We start from the raw sequence: 12,415 nt of genomic DNA on the forward strand, positions 1-12,415 counted from the left end.
TTTTCTCATCAGAAACTCTTTTCTGATTAAATCTATCTATCACTCATATTCTTAACAACTTAAGAATAGAATTTCTAACAAAATATTAATGGACCTTTTCTATTACACATAAATATATTATGTAAATGGAAAAGTGAAAATGCCTTTTATTAATAAAACATATACAAGATACATACTAAATGATATGCTATAGGGTATACTACTAACAATCTCCCACTAGCACTAGAGCCATTCATTACAATACCTTAGACCCATCTTCTCAAGATGTCGGTCTAACTGTGGTTGTGACAAAGGCTTAGTGAATGGATCAGCTAGATTTTCAGCTGATGCTGTCACACCTTATCCCTGGTAAGGCATGACATGTTCCCGTAGCATACCTAATGAATTACTGAACTCCACCTACTGATAACCCATTAGTTATATTACAAAGGATTTTAAAACAAATCATAGCTTTCTATTTTATCATTTCTTTTGCAGAAAACTGCATGAGAATAGTTAAAATTCCATGTAAACATTCATTGGAAATAATGATAGACTAAATATTATAAAAGTTACAAACGCAAAATACTTTAGTAATGTAGTACTTTCTAATACAAACTGCTTAATGTCTGTACATCCATACATATAGGTACAAAATACATCCAAAGGAATCACAAGGGTATACCTAACGTAAATACCCACAATCAATACCAAAATGCTATTTTCAAGTCTCTCACTCGGCAGCCTTCTCGTTTCCCTTACCTGCGACACCATAAAGAACTATCGTTGAGTATATCACTCAGTGGTGCACAACTAATAACTTTAAAACTTAAGGTAAAATACAATTTGTCAAGTATAATAAATCACATTTTTCTTAAACATGAAAACTTCACAATAGTTCTAAGTCCATAAGAGCCATTTATTGGAATAACATTTCAAATGAGAAATCACACTTCATAAATCACAATTCACAAAGCATTAGTGTTGCCAACATCAACACACAGTTTAGGCCATGACACAAAATTTCACAATCAGTGCCGTGTTGTACACCACGACAAAGCAATCTCAATCTCACTAACCGTTATTAATGAGGAAAGGGCTACCTAGCTAATAAGTACTCATGTAGTCTTACCCCACTAACCGTTATTAATGGGAGACATAATTAATATCAATTATCAACCCCAAGTAGCCGTTACTACTGGGGAGTTTCGAAAGGGACTGTCATGCTAATTGTGGTTTCAAAACAGTTTTCAAAAATTTTCCACTCAACAATCACGTTTATAAACCAATAAACACATTCAAATTCATCAAGCAACACCCAAATTTCTCAAATGCAAGAGAAAAACCATATTTCAGTCAAAGTAAACTTGTTCAAAGCAAACTCATTCAAATAAACACATTCCAAACAATTTACAAGTTTAAAAATGAAGAAAAGGTTAGTTGTGCACAAACCTTCAATGCTCTCCTTTCTCTTTACTCACTATTCCTTGTCCGTCCCAACCTCTTTCTCTACTGAAAATACACAAATAGAATGTCTCAATACGCATCTCAATTACTGCCAAGAACTCATTACATGAATGTCTAATGCATCCCAAATTAGCTTTGCAAATTTTTTAAAATTTTGGTTTTGGACAACTTGGTGCCCTAATCTTTGAATCCAATTTTTAACTAGTTTCGATCATAATTTGGTGAGGTGTTCTTCATGAAAATTGTTCATCTAGGTCTTAACTTTATTTTCCTTTTTAAATCGCCTAATTTGGAGCTGTGTAGCTCAAGATATGCCCAAAACATGATTACTATCCACGTCACTATTCATGCTGCAGATTTAGTTCTGGCAGATTTATCGATCCAACTTCGTTCAGCAATTTGATCAAGTTAAGTCCATAATTTGGTCTAATGTTCTTTATACGAAATGTTCTACTATGTCTTAGGTTTCCATAATTGATTAATATGAAGAACTTGAGGCTAAATTATGGACTTAACCCAATCAAATTGTTCAGCAAATTTGAATCACTGAATCTGCAGAATTGCATATTTACCATATGAACAGTAAAATTTGCATGGCTATAACTCTCTTTAGAAAACTCCAATTTAGGCGATTCTTAAACTGATGGAAACCTAAGACATAGTAGAACATTTCGTATGAAGAACATTAGACCAAATTATGGACTTAACTTGATCAAATTGCTGAACGAAGTTGGATTGATAAATCTGCCAGAACTAAATCTGCAGCATGAGCGATGGCGTGAGCGATGAATCGTGTTTTGGGCATAACTTGAGCTACACAGCTCCAAATTAGGCGATTCAAAAAGGAAAATAAATTTAAGACCTAGATGAACAATTTTCATGAAGAACACCTCACCAAATTATGATCGAAACTAGGTAAAAATTAGATTCAAAGATTGGGTCACCAAGTTGTCCAAAACCAAAATTTTCAAAAATTTGCAAAGCTAATTTGGGATGCATTAGACATTCATGTAATGAGTTCTTGGCAGCGGTTGAGATACGTATTGAGACATTCTATTTTTGTAATTTCAGTAGGAAAGTGATTGGGACGGACAAGGAATAGTGAGTAAAGAGAAAGGAGAGCATTGAAGGTTTGTGCACAACTAACCTTTTCTTCGTTTTTAAACTTGTAAATTGTTTGGAATGTGTTTATTTGAATGAGTTTGCTTTGAACAAGTTTACTTTGACTGAAATATGGTTTTTCTCTTGCATTTGAGAAATTTGGGTGTTGCCACCTTTATATGGATATTATGATGAATTTGAATGTGTTTATTGGTTTATAAATGTGATTGTTGAGTGAAAAATTTTTGGAAACTGTTTTGAAACCACAGTTAGCATGATAGTCCCTTTTGGAACTCCCTGTAGTAACGGCTACTTGGGGTTGATAATTGATATTGATTATATCTCCCATTAATAACGGTTAGTGGCGTAAGACTACATGAGTACTCATTAGCTAGGTAGCCCTTCCCTCATTAATAACGGTTAGTGAGGTTGAGATTTTTTTATCGTGGTGTATAACATGGCACTGATCGCGAAATTTTGTGTCATGGCCTAAACTGTGTGTTGATGTTGGCAACACTAATGCCTTTTGAATTGTGATTTATGAAGTGTGATTTCTCATTTGAAATGTTATTCCAATAAATGGCTCTTATGGACTTAGAACTATTGTGAAGTTTTCATGTTTAAGAAAAATGTGATTTATTATGCTTTGACAAATTATATTTTACTATAAGCTTTAAAGTTATTAGTTGTGCACCACTGAGTGATATACTCAGCGATAGCTTCTTTATGCTGTCGCAGGTAAGGGAAAGGAGAAGGCTGCCGAGTGAGAGACTTGAAAGCAGCATTTTGGTATTGATTGTGGGTATTTACGTTAGGTATACCCTTGTGATTCCTTTGGATGTATTTTGTACCTATATGTATGGATGGACGGACATTGAGTAGTTTGTATTAAAAAGTACTGCATTACTAAAGTATTTTTCATTTATAACTATTTGTATTTTATTTTGAGACTTATGAAAATGTAACTTTTACAATATTTAGTCTATCATTATTTCCAATGAATGTTTATATGGAATTTTACCTATTCTCATGCAGTTTTCCTCAAAAGAAATGATAAGATAAAAAGCTATGAATTGTTTTAAAATCCTTTGTAACATAACTAATGGGTTATTGGTAGGTGGAGTTCGGTAATTCATTAGATATGCTACGGGAACATGTCATGCCTTACCAGGGATAAGGTGTGACATGTTTTAGTAGTATCAGAGCAGCTCACGTGTCGTCTTGACTGATGATGGGGCAAACCTCAGCGAGGACACTGAGTCCCAAAAGGGGGGGAGAAAGGTCTCTTAAGCAAATCTCACATCGGCAAAGCACGGAGATGGTCTTAGGTTCAAAAAGTAATGATATATAAAATGGGGGAACTAATCACTAGAGGCGCCTTTTGGTGGAATAGCCTGGAGAGTTGGAAGAACTCCAAGGTTAAGTGTGCTCGCTTAAGAGAAATCCTAGGATGGGTGACCTCCTGGGAAGTTCTCCATTCCACCTATGGGATAAAACTGTAAGGCTTATGGCCAAAGCGGACAATTCCTCTAGTGGTTGGAGCCCGATCGTTACAATGGTTTCAAAACAACTTTCAAGAGTTTCTAAATCAATAATCACATTTGCAAAACAATAACATATTGGTCCCTTAGGCAAATCCCACATCGGCAAAGCACGGAGATGGTCTTGGGTTTAAAAAGTAATGATATATAAAATGGGGGAACTAATCACTAGAGGCACTTTTTGGTGGAATGGCTTGGAGAGTTAGAAGAACTCCGGGGTTAAGCATGCTCGCTTGAGAGAAATCCTAGGATGGGTGACCTCCTGGGAAGTTCTCCATTCCACTTATGGGACAAAACCATGAGGCTTATGGCTAAAGTGAACAATTCCTCTAGTGGTTGGAGCCCAATTGTTACAATTGGTATCAGAGCCACTCGCGTGTCCTCTTGAGCGATGGTGGGGCAAACCTCAGCGAGGACGCTGAGTCCCAAAAGGGGGGGAGAAAGGTCTCTTAGGCAAATCCCACATCGGCAAAGCACGGAGATGGTCTTGGGTTCAAAAAGTAATGATATATAAAATGGGGGAACTAATCACTAGAGGTGCCTTTTGGTGGAATGGCTTGGAGAGTTGGAAGAACTCTAGGGTTAAGCGTGCTCGCTTGAGAGAAATCCTAGGATGGGTGACCTCCTGGGAAGTTCTCCATTCCACCTATGGGACAAAATTGTGAGGCTTATGGCCAAAGCGGACAATTCCTCTAGTGGTTGGAGCCCGATCATTACAGATGCTATTTTCTGCATAGCTACATTGGCTTGCCCAACTATTTTTTGGATAATGTGGTAGCTGTAACACCCCTATGTTCGGTAATGCGTTCTACTATTCCGGTGACCAGTGTTGTCCGGACAGCTAGGATGCCTAGAACTACACTTCGATATGAGTGAGGAGACATTAAATAATGAAATACAAGAAAAGAAAATACAAGAAAAAGAAAGGAAAAATAATAGCAAAGAAATGTAACCAAGTTAAACGAGCCGAGAACCCAAGAGATGGGTGACCGCACCGGGAAGTCACGGCGTGGACCGTTGACTAGCCCTGGACTGCGGGAACCCTGGAAAATATTTTTAGGACTTAAATAGACCCCTATTGAAGTATAAATATCATTAGAAATATTAAATGAAAATTAAATAATTAGTACAAAGTAAAGTGAGAAATCGAAAAACGGACAAAACCCGGTGTTACCGAAAAATCGGGAATACAACCCGAACAGGGGCATTGTGGTCATTTGACATCCGGAATTGTCTTTTGGCCAAAATTTCCATTAAAAATAAATAATATTACACTTGGAAAATATAATGAAAAATTAATTTAGGGGTACCTAATATAAATAGCAAAAATGGGGTTTAATTTAGGTAATTAACACATTTTAAACATAAAATAAGATTGATTTTATGTGAGTGGACCACTAAGGAATTTAAAATGTATTAAGTGGGCAGATTGGTCCACTAAAAAATCATCTTCAACTTTAGAAATCTCCATTGCCGTAGATGAAGAGCTCCCAAAACCTCCATTGCCATCCATGTGTGGAGCTTCATCCACTCAAGATCAAGCCACAATTTCTTCAAGTCTCCTTGATTAATGTTTGAGTACACAGCTTGGGCAGTATTTTGGGAGCAAAAAGGGAGAGATTTGAAGAGGTTTGACAAGCTCCACTTGAGGTATATGTCCATTTCCTTCATCCTTGCTTTGTTAAAGTTTGTAAGGATGTTATGGGTGTTTGATTATGAAGAAATTTTTGAGGTTTGATGTTGAATGTGAATGTGTACTTTTGGCAGCCATGGAAACACCTTGAAGGCAGTTTAATTGTGCTTGTAAATGGTGAATTAAATGATTGATTAAATGTATATTGTATAGGAAATTGTTTGGGTGATGTATACTTGGTATATGTAAATGTGAAATGAAATTTAAAGCTTGGAAATTAATGGAATGTAAATGTACCATTGTGGCAGTTTGTTAACTCTTGAGGAATGCTGGAATTCATGCTTAGTTTATGAAATAATGGTGTTGAAATGTGTTGGTTGTTATGGCAGTTTGAGTGTATGTATGGTGGTGTAAAGTGGGACATGTAAATGGGCATCAATTGGTGATTGAATTATTGTAAATTGAGTTGGAGAAATTCTGCACTTGTTGGTGCGCATTGAATGTAATTGTAAGCTGTCAAAATGACCTATAATATGTTATAAATTATGTTTAGGTTGTGGTACAACCAGAATTGGTTTGAAGGTTAAGTTTGGTGAGTGTTAAAAGTGATGCTTGATGTGTATGCAAGAATTTCAATAAGGCAGTTTGAGTTTTAGGCCTATAACTTTAAGTGTGTGACTCCAATTGGTATGAGACCAATTGGAGGTGAAACTAGGCACAAAATGTGCAAACTTTCATGAAGGAAACATACCAAAATTCTGCTTGCAAGGTAGCTTGAAAAATGACCAAATCCGGATTAAGTGCAAATAAGGCCAGAAAATTGACCATTTGGGCAGCAGTTAGTGTTTAGGCCATAACTCACTCAAAACAGGTCCAATTGACCTGAAATTTTAACCATGAATAGTTAAGACCCATATCTACAAGTCTTATGAAGACACCAAAGCCCAGAAATGAACATAAGCAAGTCAAACAGCTTGCACAAGTTCGGGTCCAAAAACTGGCCGAACTTAAAATGACCTAAAGTGACCTAAAATGACCAATTTTGGTGCGATTTGACCAGCAATAGTAAAATGACCATAACTTGGTCTACATAACTCAGAATGACCTGAAATTTTGCCCCGCGTTCCATAAGACATGGATCTACAAGTTTGTAGTTTTGACCAAAACCCGAAAACCAAGGGAACTAGGTCGTCCAGCTAGGTCAAACTAGTATCCCGAAATCCAGCAAATTGCAAGAAAATGCAGTATACACGGAAATGAACTTGGTAACATGTACCAATCCTAAAAGACTATCGAATGTGACATATTAGTAACGTTAAAACCTAAATTACCTAAAACGCATCGAGGGTTGATATGTTAAGTTGGTTAAGCAAATAATAGCATTCAGTGAATTATTTATCAAACATTATCGTTAGAGACAGCTTAATTAAGTACTGAAACACTTCAAATTGTGTTTCTCAGTTAGCAAAGACTCAGGGAGAGGGAAGGAAACACTGAGTCAAGACCAAGAGACAGTTATCAAAGGTTTGTACACAACTAGTTTTTAACTAATTTTGTTTGAATATTTCATATGATTAAATGACATATTTTTCTTATGTATTATGTTTAACAAGCACTGGATTTAATTCAATGATTATTGAAAATTGTTATAGTATGTATGAATTTAGCTTTGTGAAATTGTATTTTCACAAGTATTAAGCATTGTTATAGATTGAATAAATTATGTTTTAAAAAATTGTGATAGAACATGTTTTGAATTGTGATGGTAATTTTCATGGAAAATGCAAAATTTATGATTTGAATTGTGATGAGCATAAAAATTATTGGATATTGGAATTGAATTTGAATCGAATTATATTGTGATTTATGCTCACTAAAAGGATTGTGATATTATTTTATATCTCACTATAGATGTTGACTAGGTTATTACCCGTCTCTCTCATTTGTTGAGAAGACAATGGAGTTAGTTGTATTTTGATTACCATGGTACGTGCACAGGCTTAGATTTTCCTCTGATTTGAGGTTAGATCTAAGTTTATTTTATCGTTATGGCCCTTGCGGAAGATTCATTATTTTGATGGTACTGTGCACGACAATTCTACCTCCCCGACCATAGGGAGTTAGAATCTGATTCGACCTCCCCGACCATAGGGAGTTAGAATCACATCGAATATGGCCCTTTCGGATTAGTCTTGCATAGTTAGTGAGATAAAGAATGATTTTTGAGATACAGCATGGTTTTTGAGATACAGCATGGTTTTTGAGATAAAGAATAATTTTTGAGATACAGCATGGTTTTTGAGATAAAGAATAATTTTTGAGATACAACATGATTTTTGAGATAAGAAGGATTTTTGAGATACAGCATGGTTTTTGAGATGCAGAATGGCTTTTGAATGGTAAAGAATTGTGATTTCAATTATGGTTTATATATAATTGATTTTGTTGGATTTACTTAAATGGTTAGTCATGATTTGATAAATTGAATTTTGCTATCAAAGTCATTTATACAAATGATTTACATTATTGGCAATGAATATTTTAAGTTTTGGAATTTGATGAGTATTCAGATTTCCAAATTATTTACTGTAAATTTTGTCAATGTATATTGTACTATGTTTTAAATTATAGTTGTGCACCGCTGAGTTCACCACTCAGCGACAGCTTTGTATGCTGTCGCAGGTAAAAAGAGCATAGAGCAGTGAATAAGTTTCTTTGAAGACATATTCAGATCAGCTCCAGGTATATCATAGGTATACCCTTGTGCATAGGTTTTAATGTATGCATGTAATAATATGTATGTAAATTATTTGAGCAGTTGTATAAATCTCTTGTAAAATATTTTGGTATGTAATTAAATGTAAATTATTGTAAATATAAAGTTGAGATTTCATTTACTTGAATAGTTTTGTATTATAAATTTTGAGTCTTGTAATCAATGAAATGTTTCTTTATGATGAGAGTAGTTTGAAAATGAATTGATTGTTTATTGAGAATTGAATTGTGAATTGAAATGAAGTTATTGAAGTTGTATTTGAGAAAACATATTGGGAGCATTTTCTTTTGCAGGATTGAAGAACTGTTTTCTTAAAATACAGCCGGCACTTTGCCGAAAAACTGAAAAAAAAAAATTTATAACACCAGATTTTAACCGATGATTTAAATTTCACGAAAATTGTTTTAAAATCCCTTGTAGTATATCTAATAGGTTATCGGTAGGTGAAGTACGGTAATTCATTAGGTGTACTACGGGATCATGTTGCATCTTACAGGGGAGTAGGGTGTGGCATGTTTTGTGGTATCAGAGCAATGGTTTTAAAGTGAATTTCGAACTGTGAATTTGAAATCTTTTTGTCGGTAACTACAACTGCTCAAATGTTTGATACATATAGTACGTTTACATCATAAATATGAACTAATGGAGAGGAATCTCCTTATGTTGGTTGTACAGGAATAGAAAATCTTGTGAAAAGATATGGAAGAGAAGAATGAGACAATAGAACAGTCTGTGATGGCAGTACCAGTTTTGTCGGTATAAATTACTGCACAAATGGCCTAGCAAATGGCCACTTTCTTTCAACAAATGGCTGATAATCTGTCAGCCCAAACCCAAGTACAGACCCAACCCCCACAAGGGCAACATGAAATAGAGAAGAGGGAGAAACCTATGGGTCAGAGCTCAAGCAGTAATTTGAGAAAGAGAAAAGAAATTGAGGAGCCCCAAGCTCAGGGATATAACAGAGGTGGATCATCAAGGCAGAGACCACCAAGGTCCAGTCGTCGAACAACTAGAAGTTCCTACCCTTCTCGTCAATGTGAAGCTTGTGGAAGATATCATGGTGGGATATGCTATAAGGCTATTGGAGCCTGTTATAACTGTGGAGGCACAGGACACTTTGCTAAGGACTGCACCAGTAGTCGCAGAGTTGGACCACCTCCTACTACTGCAGAAGGGTCAGTTCAGAGCCCTGTCACCAGAAGTTCACAACCACCCAGCAGAGGTAGAGGCAGGGGTAGAGGTAGCCCAGCAGGCAGCCAAGGTACAGTGAAACAATCAGAGCAAGACAGTGCTCTGGTTAGAGTCTACGCAATGAGACAGAGGGAAGAGGCAGAGACATATGATGTTGTGGCTGGTACCTTCTCAACTTTTAATCAAGATGTGTTTGTGTTATTTGATCTGGGTTCTACCCATTCTTATGTGAGTGCTAGCATCATTGATTGCATTGCTGTTCCATGTACAAAAATGGACTTTGAGGTGCTAGTAACAAGTCCGCTAGGACAGGAGGTCAGGGTTAATAGAATGTATAGAGATTGTCCTTTGGTGATCCAAGGACACACTTTTCTGTCTGATCTCATTGAAATGCCCTTTAGAGATTATGATATCATCTTGGGCATGGATTGGTTAGCTAGGCATCATGCCATGATTGACTGTAGGCTGAAGATAGTCACTTTCAGTCTCCCTCAGTACAGTGATGTGGTAATACATGGGAAGAGGCAGCTATTGCCATCAAACATTATTTTTTGCGATGGCAGAGAAAATGATCAGAAAGGGGTGTGAAGCATACTTGGCACATGTGGTAGACACCCAAGTGGGGAGTACAGCATTGAGGGACATCCTTACAGTATATGACTTTCCAGACGTGTTTCCTGATGAATTGCCAGGATTACCTCCGGAAAGAGAGGTGTAGTTTGAAATTAATATTATGCCCGGTGTGGATCCAATCTCCATAAAAACATACAGAATGGCACCAGCAGAGTTGAAGGAGTTGAAAGTACAGTTGCAAGAACTACTTGAAAAGGGCTTCATATCCGCCCTAGTGTGTCACCATGGGGAGCGCCAGTATTGTTTGTTAAGAAGAAGGATGGCACTCTTCGTTTATGTATTGTTTAACCTAGGGTCTGCATACTTTTATGTTAGAGTTAGAACTATATGTTATGTTGTTATTCCTTTACAGGGGAATAAATTTTGATGCATTAGTGATTAGTCCTTAAGATAAGGATTGTGATAATAAGTGAAATTAGTTTTGGAAGAGTTTATAAACGAAAAGTAATTTCTAACACACCATAAATTATAAAGCTAAATGGCAAGCCTACTTAATGTAAGGCAAGAGGACGTAAAAGTAAGATGCCGTAATAGAATTGTTCTAGATGAAGGCAGAGATGTTACAGTTGTTAATTGTTAATAGATATTGTAATCAGAATAAGTTTCAGGTATCGGTGAATTCGAAAAGGATAAAAGATAGGAAAGTTTGATCTATTGGGACGTATCGTAGTAAGTATGCAATGTTCTTGATGTTTATACTGTAAGCTGCAGATTACAGTACTGACTTGAGATTATTGTGTAGAGCTACGTACTACCCGATAGTATGCCTAGATAAGAATAGTTACCAACGGCATATGTTTTGGTATAGTTATGCCAGGACAGAATTTAATTGTTAGAAATAAGTTTGAAAATCCTACTTAGGGATCTAAAACTCAAAGGTTAGAATATCGAAAGGTTATAGTTCAGTACAAAAGGAAGTAAGTTATAGAATATTGACAGATAAACAGAGTTATGAAAGTAAAAAATTCAAACAATTGGTTCAAATATAACAAAGAAATGTTACAAATGTGAGGAAGACTATGGACTAGAATGGTCAGAGGACCAATGACTAGATAAATGATTCTAACATGACCTCAAGGGTCATTCAAGAAGGAACATGAATCGAAACATTAGACAGGACAATAGTAAGAGAAGATTGGTGATATACAAACAAATTAAACGTTGTATTAGATTGTTAAAAGTCTTATACAAATTTGATGAAAAGAAGATTATATGATCGTATAAAAAGGAAAAAATAAACGTATGACTATTGTAAGATGACTATTGGGTAAAATTTCGTGGACGAAATTTATTTTAAGGGGGGGAGAATTGTAACACCCCTATGTTTGGTAATGCGTTCTACTGTTCCGGTGACCACTGTTGTCCGGACAGCTAGGATGCCTAGAACTACACTTCGATATGAGTGAGGAGACATTAAATAATGAAATACAAGAAAAGAAAATACAAGAAAAACAAAGGAAAAATAATAGCAAAGAAATGTAACCAAGTTAAACGAGCCGAGAACCCAAGCGATGGGTGGCCTTGCAGAAGTCACGGCGTGGACCGTTGACTAGCCTCGATGCGGGAACCACGGAAAATATTTTTAGGACTTAAATAGACCCCTATTGAAGTATAAATATCATTAGAAATATTAAATGAAAATTAAATAATTAGTACAAAGTAAAGTGAGAAATCGAAAAACGGACAAAACCTGATGTTACCGAAAAATCGGGAATATAACCTGAACAGGGGCATTGTGGTCATTTGACATCCCGAATTGTCTTTTGACCTAAATTTCCATTAAAAACAAATAATATTACACTTTGAAAATATAATGAAAAATTAATTTAGGGGTACCTAATATAAATAGCAAAAATGGGGTTCAATTTAGGTAATTAACACATTTTAAACATAAAATAAGATTGATTTTATGTGACTGGACCACTAAGGAATTTAAAATGTATTAAGTGGGCAGATTGCTCCACTAAAACATCATCTTCAACTTTAGAAATCTCCATTGCCGTAGATGAAGAGCTCCCAAAACCTCCATTGCCATCCATGTGTGGAGCTTCATCCACTCAAGATCAAGCCACAATTTCTTCAAGTCTCCTT

The sequence above is a fragment of the Hevea brasiliensis genome, chromosome 4 (genome assembly GCF_030052815.1).
Source record: "Hevea brasiliensis isolate MT/VB/25A 57/8 chromosome 4, ASM3005281v1, whole genome shotgun sequence".
Taxonomy (NCBI): Eukaryota; Viridiplantae; Streptophyta; class Magnoliopsida; order Malpighiales; family Euphorbiaceae; genus Hevea; species Hevea brasiliensis.